We start from the raw sequence: 10,494 nt of genomic DNA on the forward strand, positions 1-10,494 counted from the left end.
TGCAACCACTAATCATGTAACAACTAGTCTCAATCAACTCAGCTTCCCCAAGCCATACACCACTTAGGATCATCTTACTATTAATAATGGTCAAACCTTACCTATTACACATATTGGTACAGTTCTTATTCCATCTTCTTCCTCTGTTCTTCAACTTAACAATGTCCTTAGAGTTCCATCAATTGCATCTGTTCATAAACTATGTCATAAGAATAACTGCTGGTCCTATTTTGATGAAAATATTCTTTCAATTCAAGCCTTGGACACAGGAAAAATTCTCTACCAGTACAAGAGTGAAGGTGGTGTTTATCCCATCTATCCTCATCAAGCTTCACAACTTTGCTTGTCACCTAAGGCCTGTAATAAAGTTTCTAGGTCATCTGTTTTCAATAAGACTCTCTGGCATATGAGACTTGGTCATCCTAATGATCAAGCTCTCAATAGTTTGTTTCCTAGAGTCAAGTCTGTACAGAATAATACCAATGTTGTGGATCAAAATTGCACTCATTGCTTGTATGGTAAAATGCACAAACTTTCATTTCCACATTCTAATTTTAAAGCTTCTTCTCCCTTTGAACTTGTGCATTCTGACTTGTGGGGTCCTGCACCTGTTGTTTTTGTCAATGGTTTTAAGTATTATATTTTGCTTTTTGATAATTACTCTAGATTTAGTTGGCTTTATTTGCTAAAGTCCAAATCAAAAGCTTTTGCTAAATTTGTTCTTTTCAATGCTATGATTGCCAATCAATTTTCCTTGAAAATCAAGACCTTTAGGTCTGATGGAGGGGCTAAATTTACTTCTAATGAATTCAAATCTTATCTATCAAACCATGGCATTGCTCATCATATTTCCTGTCCTCATACCCTTTTATCTCAGGCCTCTTTGGCTTATTCCTTTTGGACTTTTGCAATTCAAACAACTGTTTCTTTGATAAATTTGCTTCCTTCCTCAGTTCTTGATTGGAAATCTCCTTGGTCTAAGCTTCACTCCACCCCACCTGACCTTACTCAACTTAAAGTCTTTGGTTGTGCTTTTTATCCCAATCTTAGGCCTTACATTACTCACAAGCTTGAATCTAGGACTAGAGAATGTATTTTCATTGGATATCCTACTCACTCTAAAGGGTATCTTTGTCTTGATCCACAAACAAATCATGTTTACACCTCTAGGCATGTGGTTTTTAATGAATTTAAATTTCCTGGTTTACAATCTGTTCAATCTGTGTCTTTCCCTTCTCATAATCCTGCTATTCCCACTTGGTTGTCCAATCAGCTCTACCTCTATTCTACCAATCAGCCCTTATTGCTTGGTCCCTGTCCATCTCCACCTCTTAATCCTCCTTTCATTTCTTCACCACCAAGATCTGCTATAGAATCCTCACCCCAACCTGTTTTACCTCCTGCTCCTACGTCTTCATCCACTTCTGCTACTTTATCTTCTCCATCTAGTGTTGTACCATCACCATATCCTACCACACACACCACTCTTGAATATGTCTCTATCCCTACCCTTAATTCCAATCCATCTGTGCCTTTATCTGTCCCTACTCTCAACTCACATCCTATGCAAACTAGGTCCAAAAGTGGGATTGCCAAACCCAATTCCAAACTGTGTTATAAAGCCACAATTGGTTATACCTACACTGATCCTCTTTCTTACAAAATTGCCTCTTAATATCCAAAGTGGTGTGAGGCTATGGATGCTGAATTTCAAGCACTTTAGAGGCACAGACCTGGTCCTTGGTTCTTGCTCCTCCTCATGTTAACCTGGTTGGATGCAAATGGGTTTTTAAACTTAGATTGAATAGTGATGGTTCAATCTCTAGGTACAAGGCTAGGTTGGTTGCTAAGGGATTCCATCAACAGGCTGGTGTGGATTTTCATAAGACTTTCAGTCCTGTGGTTAAGCTGCAACTGTGAGACTTGTCTTGGGCATTGTTGTTAGTTGTAGAGGGAATTGAGACAACTTGATGTGTCAAATGCATTTCTTTATGGCTTTCTAAAAGAAGAAGTATAATGCATCAACCTCCAGGATATGTGGATTCTACTCGTCCAGATTATGTCTATAGATTGCATAAGTCTCTCTATGGTCCCAAACAGGCACCCAAGGCATGATTTGAGAGGTTTGCCTCTCATTTGCTTCATCTAGGCTTTACTGATCCATGGCAATAGTTCTCTCTAATACCATGAAGAAAAAGCTCAATAAAAAGAAAACTGAGTTTAGTAATGATCATAGAAAAAACTAAGTTTACACAAGCAATCACAGAGAAAAGAAAATCTGAGAAAGTGAGAGAAAATGCAAGAAAGTAAGGAGAGAGAGAGAGAGAGAGAGAGAGAGAGAGAGAGAAGAATGAATGAGACTTCTATTCAATTACTAAGAATTCTTGCATATATTACAATGATGCTCACAGAGCTGTTTATATACAACAAGATTAATCTAACCACTTAAGTTAATTGCCCACATTATGTGGCTCAAGCTCTTGGAGATTAGGAATTTTGTTAAGCAGCACTAACTAATCTTTGCGCCAAGACTAACTAACCATTGACCAGAGTGATGCACACTGTTTCATTAAAGCATCTGAGGAAGCCAATCCATAAGTAAAATGGTGCGTTTGATTGCCCAAACTCTATTAAATAAAATGGTGCGTTTTTAATCTTCTTCACAAATCATTCTAGCCTTCTTCTTCACAGGTCTGGAACTATGTTCAACAAGGAAGAGGTCTAGTGGCTAAGGGTGGAGCAGTATCCGATGATCTACTCTAGTCTTTAGGAGGGAATTCATGAGACGCAGGCATTAAAAAGGGATTCAATCAAGGGTTATTTCAAAAGGAATTTTCTATCCGGTTCGGGCTGGGTTTTAATTCAAGGTTTAAGTATTTTTTTAATAAATATTGTGTAAATGGCAAGTGTAGCAATTTGAAATTGAATATTTGATGTGAGATCCAATTTTGATGTATATTTGTGTTGTTAGTTAATTGCTCTATTATAGTATTTAGTATTAGCATCTTTTTACGATTTCACTTCTACTTGAGGCGATTGTCAAAATTCATTAGTTGCAATCACATACGTTTGTAGTAGCTTATGGTTGTGTGAAATATGAAGCTTTATTTTTTAATGATCACCTTTGATTACATAGTACCTAACTTTAGGGTGAGAATTTCCTAAAATTTTTAAATTGTAATTGTGAAATGTAAATTGCACTTTGAAAGGGATCATTATGCATGTTTAATTTTGGTTATGTAATGGATTGTGTGTTGAGATTTACTTTTGTTATTGTTTGCTTTGTTATGGTTTGCACTGAGATTTAATTTTACTGATTTTGGTTCTATAAATTAAACTCAAAAGACTTTGGTTTTGTGTCTCTTGATTTGCAAGCATTTTTAGAGTTTTGATCTCATGTTGGGTTAAAGTTCTATGAAAAACTTATTGGATTAGCCGGTGTTTTTTAAAAAGTTCTAGGATATTAAAGAAAAAAAACACTACAATTGGGTTAAACAAAGTAAAGCTGCCCGTGGGTGGAATTGAATTTACTCTTTTGGCATATGGTTAAATCATCTAAGGCTGTTAGATTTTTGACCAATTACAATCAGTAATAGTTTACTCATAATGATTGATGCGTAAGTATAGAGAAAACTTCTGAACACCCAAAATTGGATATAGAAGGCAAGATCAGCATCACGCAATTGCTATTAAAAAGTTGCTAGACTTGAATTACACAAGTGTAGACTCAGCAATGAGACTTATAGCATAGACAACACAAAAAAAAAAGGATTTTGGGTCCTTTTGTAAGTGTCTGCTTCCTTTTAATTTGCTGCTTCTATTTGATTTGTAAAAAAGAGTTGGGATTGTCAAATGAGCTTCATCATCCCATTTTAGTTTTTTATTTACTCTCCTACCATATTTTTAGACATCTATGCATATAGTACATGATATAAAGAAATAAAAACTATAAAGTCAGTGCTATTATTCAAATGATAATTGTTGGTGAATTTAAATGTATTATAACTACATTTTTCTACTGCATATTCTAGATACTTTATATTTTTTTGACAGATTGATACGAATGCATCTATTAGTCCAATATTTATACAATTCTTAGATATCAAATGATTATGTGATGTCTTGACTCTTGGGACACAACATGCTAATTTGACTATCCTTCAATTCAATTGTGGTTGTATTATAACACTTTGTCCTGCTGTTTTTTTTTTTTTTTTTTTTTTTTGGTAGATTTGTATTAGTGAAATTGTTAGATTCTTATGGAATTTTTTTTTTTTTTTTTTTGTAGATTTGTATTAGTGAAATTGTTAGATTCTTATGGAAGTACAATATCCAATCTGTCTATGTATAATTTTATGATTCTTAAATTTAATGTAAAAAAAATCACTTCAAAGTAATTTTGAATTGCAAAAGATCATAATGATTTGTCTCTGTAACATTCCTTAAGAATGTTTATTTTCTTGGCAACATGTAAAACCCAAAAATCTGGGGCCTTGTATGTCCATGAAGAAGGTTATCAATTTTATTTCCAAGACATCATATATGCTTGCTTCTACTATAGATAAGTCTAATTATAAACTCATTGAGAAGAATGTTGTTTTATAATTGCCATAATTTAAGACCTTTTTTAAATAACCAAATTGATGTCAATGTGTTCCTACTTTCTATTGAATCTTCTTGAGTTAAGATTTTTACTAATTACAATAAATTAGGTGTTACAAAACAAAGGAGCTGGATCTGTCAAAGAAGGAGCTCGAGCTGTGGTCCACAATGACTTCGGCAATTTGGAATGCAAGAAACAAAAGCATACTTTGAGAAAGTTTAGACACGACCTAAAGTCATTTTGGATGTAGCTTTAGCATTGCTGGTGACATATCAGATGCTCTTGGCCACTCAAGCAAACACATGATTATGGCGTAGAAGGGTCTTCATTGTTTTGTTGGCTCAGAGGGAAGCCTTGTATGTTTTTTCTTCCTAATTTGTATGGCTAATGAACTAGCTTGGGCTGTGTGCCCAGGTCTTTACCTTTGTATATGGTTTTTTACTTCTGCATAAAAGTCATTCAATTTGTTATCTCAAATAAAAAAAGGTGTTACAAAACAAACTGGATGAAATTTATAAATCACCTTAATTGCTATAACACATATATGGTTATAACAGATATATGGTTGATAATTAAATAGACACGGACGTCATTCATTTTTTTATTCATAACAATGTGCTTATTGACTTAAGCAGTTAATGGATTTAAACGAAATTTAGGACTCTCTTTTAACTTTGAGAATTATAGGCTTTGGGACGGGTTTATTTATTTTTTAGTGTTATTCTCTATTTGGATACAACAAAAAGTGTTGAAATAGAAAAGAAGATGTTTGATCACTGTGAAAATGCTGCAACTTTATTTCAGTACTTGCATTGCGAAGAAATTAGTAAAACAATACATTCAAAATTTTTCCGTGTATTGCACGAGTTAGCGACTAGTTCTTATTAATCCATAACTATACTGTGTGAGAGTAATAAATCTATTCAAAATGCATTGAACAATTTTACTTATTTACAAAAACAATAGGAAAACATGAAAACATATTTTCCTCGACAAACTCTATTGCATTCTAACAATCCTATTTGTTCTCTTTACCCATAATCTAAAATGAAATATCTAAAATGTCACAACAACCTCCTTGGTAACACTGGCAAGCTTGGCTATCTTTTAGGCTCCAACCTTGGGTCTCCTTGCAACTGTAACTTGGCCGTATTTATGAATGAAATTGGAAGGGCAAAAGAGAGGGTGTGACTGGTTGGTCAGGGTGCACCCTTATGAACTTTTGAGGTTCTTAATTGGTCTTCTTTGTCTATGTAACTAGTAATAGTCAAAAGAGTAAAACTTTCTATCATGAAAGAATTTGAGGCCTATCTATATATAGTCTTTCTATACTAAATAATCTTCTGTCTACTAACAGTAGCAACACTCAATTGAGGTTTTATTTATTTATTTATTTATTAAAACGTATCTAGTGTTTCCGCTGCATGCACCAAATACACTAAATAGTGGTGTCCAAAGAGCTGCCCTAGTGGCCAAAAGTTTACTAGTAGTTCAAATATATCTTAATGTTTGAAATTCATAAATTACTTAAAGTACTGAATAAGGTATTTAATATCCCCACCACCCACCACCCCCACCACCCCCCAAAAAAAAGTTATGATGCTTTAACCCAAAATTTCACACTCATGCACGCTAATAGCTACTTTTTAATCTTTTGATAGCTTTACTGAAAACTTAATTTGAATATGGCTAAAATGGCCCCAAACCCTATAGTTTTGATGATTAAATAGATGAGTGTACTTTTTGTTTGAATTTTCTTAAGAGTTGGATCAAGTTCTCAATTCACATTTGATATAAACTCATATTTGATGTTGGCCGGATAAAAATGAAGGACAATACTTTAGATGCAGCACATTAAGCATCCCAACTAAATTTAAACACAATTGTATTGATAACTCGATAGTTGTATTGATCCTATGTTCGACTTTTATGTTGGGAAATTTAGACCCTAGTTGATAGAATTAACAAATTTTAAACCTAAGTTATTAATTAGATTTATTATGAATAAACCTTATTAAAACAAACAAACAAACATCAATATCATGTCGATATCATGCACAGCGGAATAATAAATAAGACAAGATATGATGACCTAGGAAAACCAATGAAACAAACCAGTTTTACAGTAAAAAACCTAGGGGGAAACCTTCCTAAAAAGCAATCCACTATGATAAAGAGAAGTTTCAGATCTAGTACAAAACCTTTGTCCCTAGACTTTACAATTCCCGTAGATGAACTTACAATAGAAACCTTCTATCGTTTTAGAACTTCTGAACTCTTCAATATATGAATACCACCCTTTTTGCTCGGATCCTAGTATGTGACTAACCAATGATGCACGGCTCCTAATACGTGACTAACTCCAGCAACTTCAAGATGTTGTTGGCTGTAAAGTTCTTCATTTCATCAAAAATGAAAATCAAGAAGCACTTGGTTACAAAATACTAAGGCGCAAAGATGTAGTAGCTTCTTTCAGAGAGAATAAGGCACTATGTCACTTTTTGCATGTGTTCTCCATGTATAGTCACTCAATACATATGTGATGGCTTTTAAAATAAGCCTTATATGTGTCTAGAGTTGTTAGAAAAGAAACCCTACATATACACATTAGATTGGGCCAAAAATCAGATCTAGAAATTCTAATTTTGTAGATCTCAACAGATTTTTTGTCGAGATTCTGTTGAGCTATTTGTCAAGCTTTCTTCATTAAACCTCGATAGATACTGTTTATGTCGAGCTTCCGTCGAGTTTTAATGAATATCTTTTCTTCATTTGTTTCTTGGTCTAATCTTCATGGCTTTAATACTTAGCTTGAACAACATGTTTCTTGAAGTACTAAAACCATTCTAGATCTACCAAATTATAAGTAAAGTGCATTTTGTCAAAAGATTAGCCAATTTACATAATATACGTTCTAACAAGTTTCACATATGTTCTAACATTTTATATCATCTGTTTAGACTTATCAGCCACTTTTAGAAGATTGTTTATTTTATTTTTATTTTTGTTGAAAATTTTGTGATTATTTTGACCAGTGTGGCGCTCCAATCAATGACATATATGTGTTAGGCACCACTATTCTCCAGCTAGTATGGAAGAAGAAACATGTGTTAATCAAGGAAAGGCCGCAGATATAAAGTTGAAGTTAAGCGGGTGTCCAGCAAAAGACGCAAAAAGACTTAATAATAAAAATGCCATGGGGTGTCTGCCAGTTGAATGTGGCAACAACGATAATATCTGTCTGATTGCATCCAACATTCTTTTGGAATTATATTCGCTATTTAAGATTATGGTCAAACTATACCACAAAAAACAAAGATCAAGACAACTATGGCCATACTAGTCAAAATTTGTAATATAATTTAGAGGAGAAAATGGGCAAATGCTCTCTTCAAAAAAAAAAAAAAAATCCAACATTTTGCCCAATTTTCCAAACTAATTAGGGAAATGCCTCTCTTTTGAAACTCGATTTTCTTAAAATTGAGCTATAAAAAATAAAAAATAAAAATTCTGAAGCCCTATAGCGGCGTTTTTAAGAAGTCTATAGTAACATTTTAAGGACCTATAATGGCGTTTTTTAACTTGATTTCCATGAAGTCGAGTTACATGCAATTTTTTTTTTTTTTTTTTTTTACCTATAACTCGATTTCATGGTGATCGAGTTACAAAACACCACTATAAGTCCTTAAAACGTTGCTATAGGCTCCTTAAAAACGTCACTATAGGGTTTAACTCGATTTTGAAAAAATCAATTTTCAAAGGAGGGCCATTTCCCTAATTAGTTCGAGAAAGAGGGCAAAATGCTGGATTACTTTTTAAAAAAGGGCAAAGGTAAATTTTTCCCATAGTTTAGAACTCAAGCAGTTTGGTCAACTGTAATATGTTTATTTATTATTTTTTTTTTCGATAGAAATTTCTACTCTTGGCATTTTAGTTCCTACATGACTGGCACTTTTGAGGTTCTTAATTGGTTTTCTTTTTGTATGAAACTAGCTTAACGGAAGAATACTTTATCTTACTTTATGCGTTTCTTTAGGAATTCAAAATCGAAAGCCAGTGTGTGATTAGACATATTTGGAGATTTGCTAGAAATAAATTCTTGAGTAATTTGGGTGGTCGACTGAATTTCCTAACTTAAGAGAAAGTTTTTGCTTTCCTTCCTATAGTTTCTATCCAATTGCCCCTCATATATGTCACATTACCCACTAAAATACCATAAGAATTCCCATATTGAAGAGTTAGAGACCATCCCTTTACCCTAGAGCAAAAACCCATTTGTTCTCTTTATACCTTCTCCCTTCTCAATTTCCAGATCTTTTGTGAAGTGATTTAAACCATACACACACAGAAACCTTGAATGTTCTTTATTGATGTTTGGTGTTGGGAACCATTGAAGCAATTCCAAAATTTTCAAGAGGCCTTGAAAGTGGTCAAGGGGACTTGGTCTTGCGATTGGTGACTCAATTTGCAGAATAAGTGACTAGTAAGTGTGGGTGCAATGTGCGGTGTTGGGGAGTGCGCCTCAGCCGAGTGCACCCGGGCAAAGAAACAAAGGGGTCACTACCTAGTTTTATGGTCTAGGAACCATGAATATAGCGCCCTTACGTGGAAGGACCGATCTTACTACTAGAGTATGGGTTTGAAGTTTAGGTATGGGGATGGGAAGGTGTTAGGCACCTAACCCCACCCGTTCTGTGGGTCGGCCTCCAGATTTTTTTTTTTTTTTTTTTTTTTTTTACCTATAACTCGATTTCATGGTGATCAAGTTACAAAACACCACTATAGGTCCTTAAAACGTTGCTATAGGCTCCTTAAAAACGTCACTATAGGGCTTAACTCGATTTTGAAAAAATCAATTTTCAAAAGAGGGCCATTTCCCTAATTAGTTCGAGAAAGAGGGCAAAATGCTGGATTATTTTTTTAAAAAGGGCAAAGGTAAATTTTTCCCATAGTTTAGAACTCAAGCAGTTTGGTCAACCGTAATATGTTTATTTATTATTATTTTTTTCGATAGAAATTTCTACTCTTGGCATTTTAGTTCCTACATGACTGGCACTTTTGAGGTTTTTAATTGGTTTTCTTTTTGTATGAAACTAGCTTAACGGAAGAATACTTTATCTTACTTTATGCGTTTCTTTAGGAATTCGAAATCGAAAGCCAGTGTGTGATTAGACATATTTGGAGATTTGCTAGAAATAAATTCTTGAGTAATTTGGGTGGTCAACTGAATTTCCTAACTTAAGAGAAAGTTTTTGCTTTCCTTCCTATAGTTTCTATCCAATTGCCCCTCATATATGTCACATTACCCGCTAAAATACCATAAGAATTCCCATATTGAAGAGTTAGAGACCATCCCTTTACCCTAGAGCAAAAACCCATTTGTTCTCTCTATACCTTCTCCCTTCTCAATTTCCAGATCTTTTGTGAAGTGATTTAAACCATACACACACAGAAACCTTGAATGTTCTTTATTGATGTTTGGTGTTGGGAACCATTGAAGCAATTCCAAAATTTTCAAGAGGCCTTGAAAGTGGTCAAGGGGACTTGGTCTTGCGATTGGTGACCCAATTTGCAGAATAAGTGACTAGTAAGTGTGGGTGCAATGTGCGGTGTTGGGGAGTGCGCCTCAGCCGAGTGCACCCGGGCAAAGAAACAAAGGGGTCACTACCTAGTTTTATGGTCTAGGAACCATGAATATAGCACCCTTACGTGGAAAGACCGATCTTACTACTAGAGTATGGGTTTGAAGTTTAGGTATGGGGATGGGAAGGTGTTAGGCACCTAACCCCACCCGTTCTGTGGGTCGGCTTCCAGTTATTGTGTCTTACATCTTACTCTCATTAAAGGCATGCTCAACATTATATCCTACACACACACACACACACACACAC

General features: G+C 34.5%; 1 long non-coding RNA gene across 2 annotated transcripts in view; it reads left to right on the plus strand.

Annotated features, from left to right (window-relative positions):
- The window catches only part of LOC136067077 (uncharacterized), a 9,104-nt gene extending 4,000 nt beyond the window's left edge, over positions 1–5,104 (plus strand). Inside the window, exons 5-6 of one of the 2 annotated variants that reach the window (XR_010628589.1) lie at positions 2,692–2,867; positions 4,713–5,104. This is a non-coding gene — a long non-coding RNA (uncharacterized LOC136067077). The remainder of the gene's footprint in view (positions 1–2,691; positions 2,868–4,712) is intronic. The other variant, XR_010628588.1, reaches the window with a different exon arrangement.
- The last annotated feature ends 5,390 nt before the right edge of the window (positions 5,105–10,494 follow it).

The sequence above is a fragment of the Quercus suber genome, unplaced genomic scaffold (genome assembly GCF_002906115.3).
Source record: "Quercus suber isolate HL8 unplaced genomic scaffold, Cork oak 2.0 scaffold_57, whole genome shotgun sequence".
NCBI lineage: Eukaryota > Viridiplantae > Streptophyta > Magnoliopsida > Fagales > Fagaceae > Quercus > Quercus suber.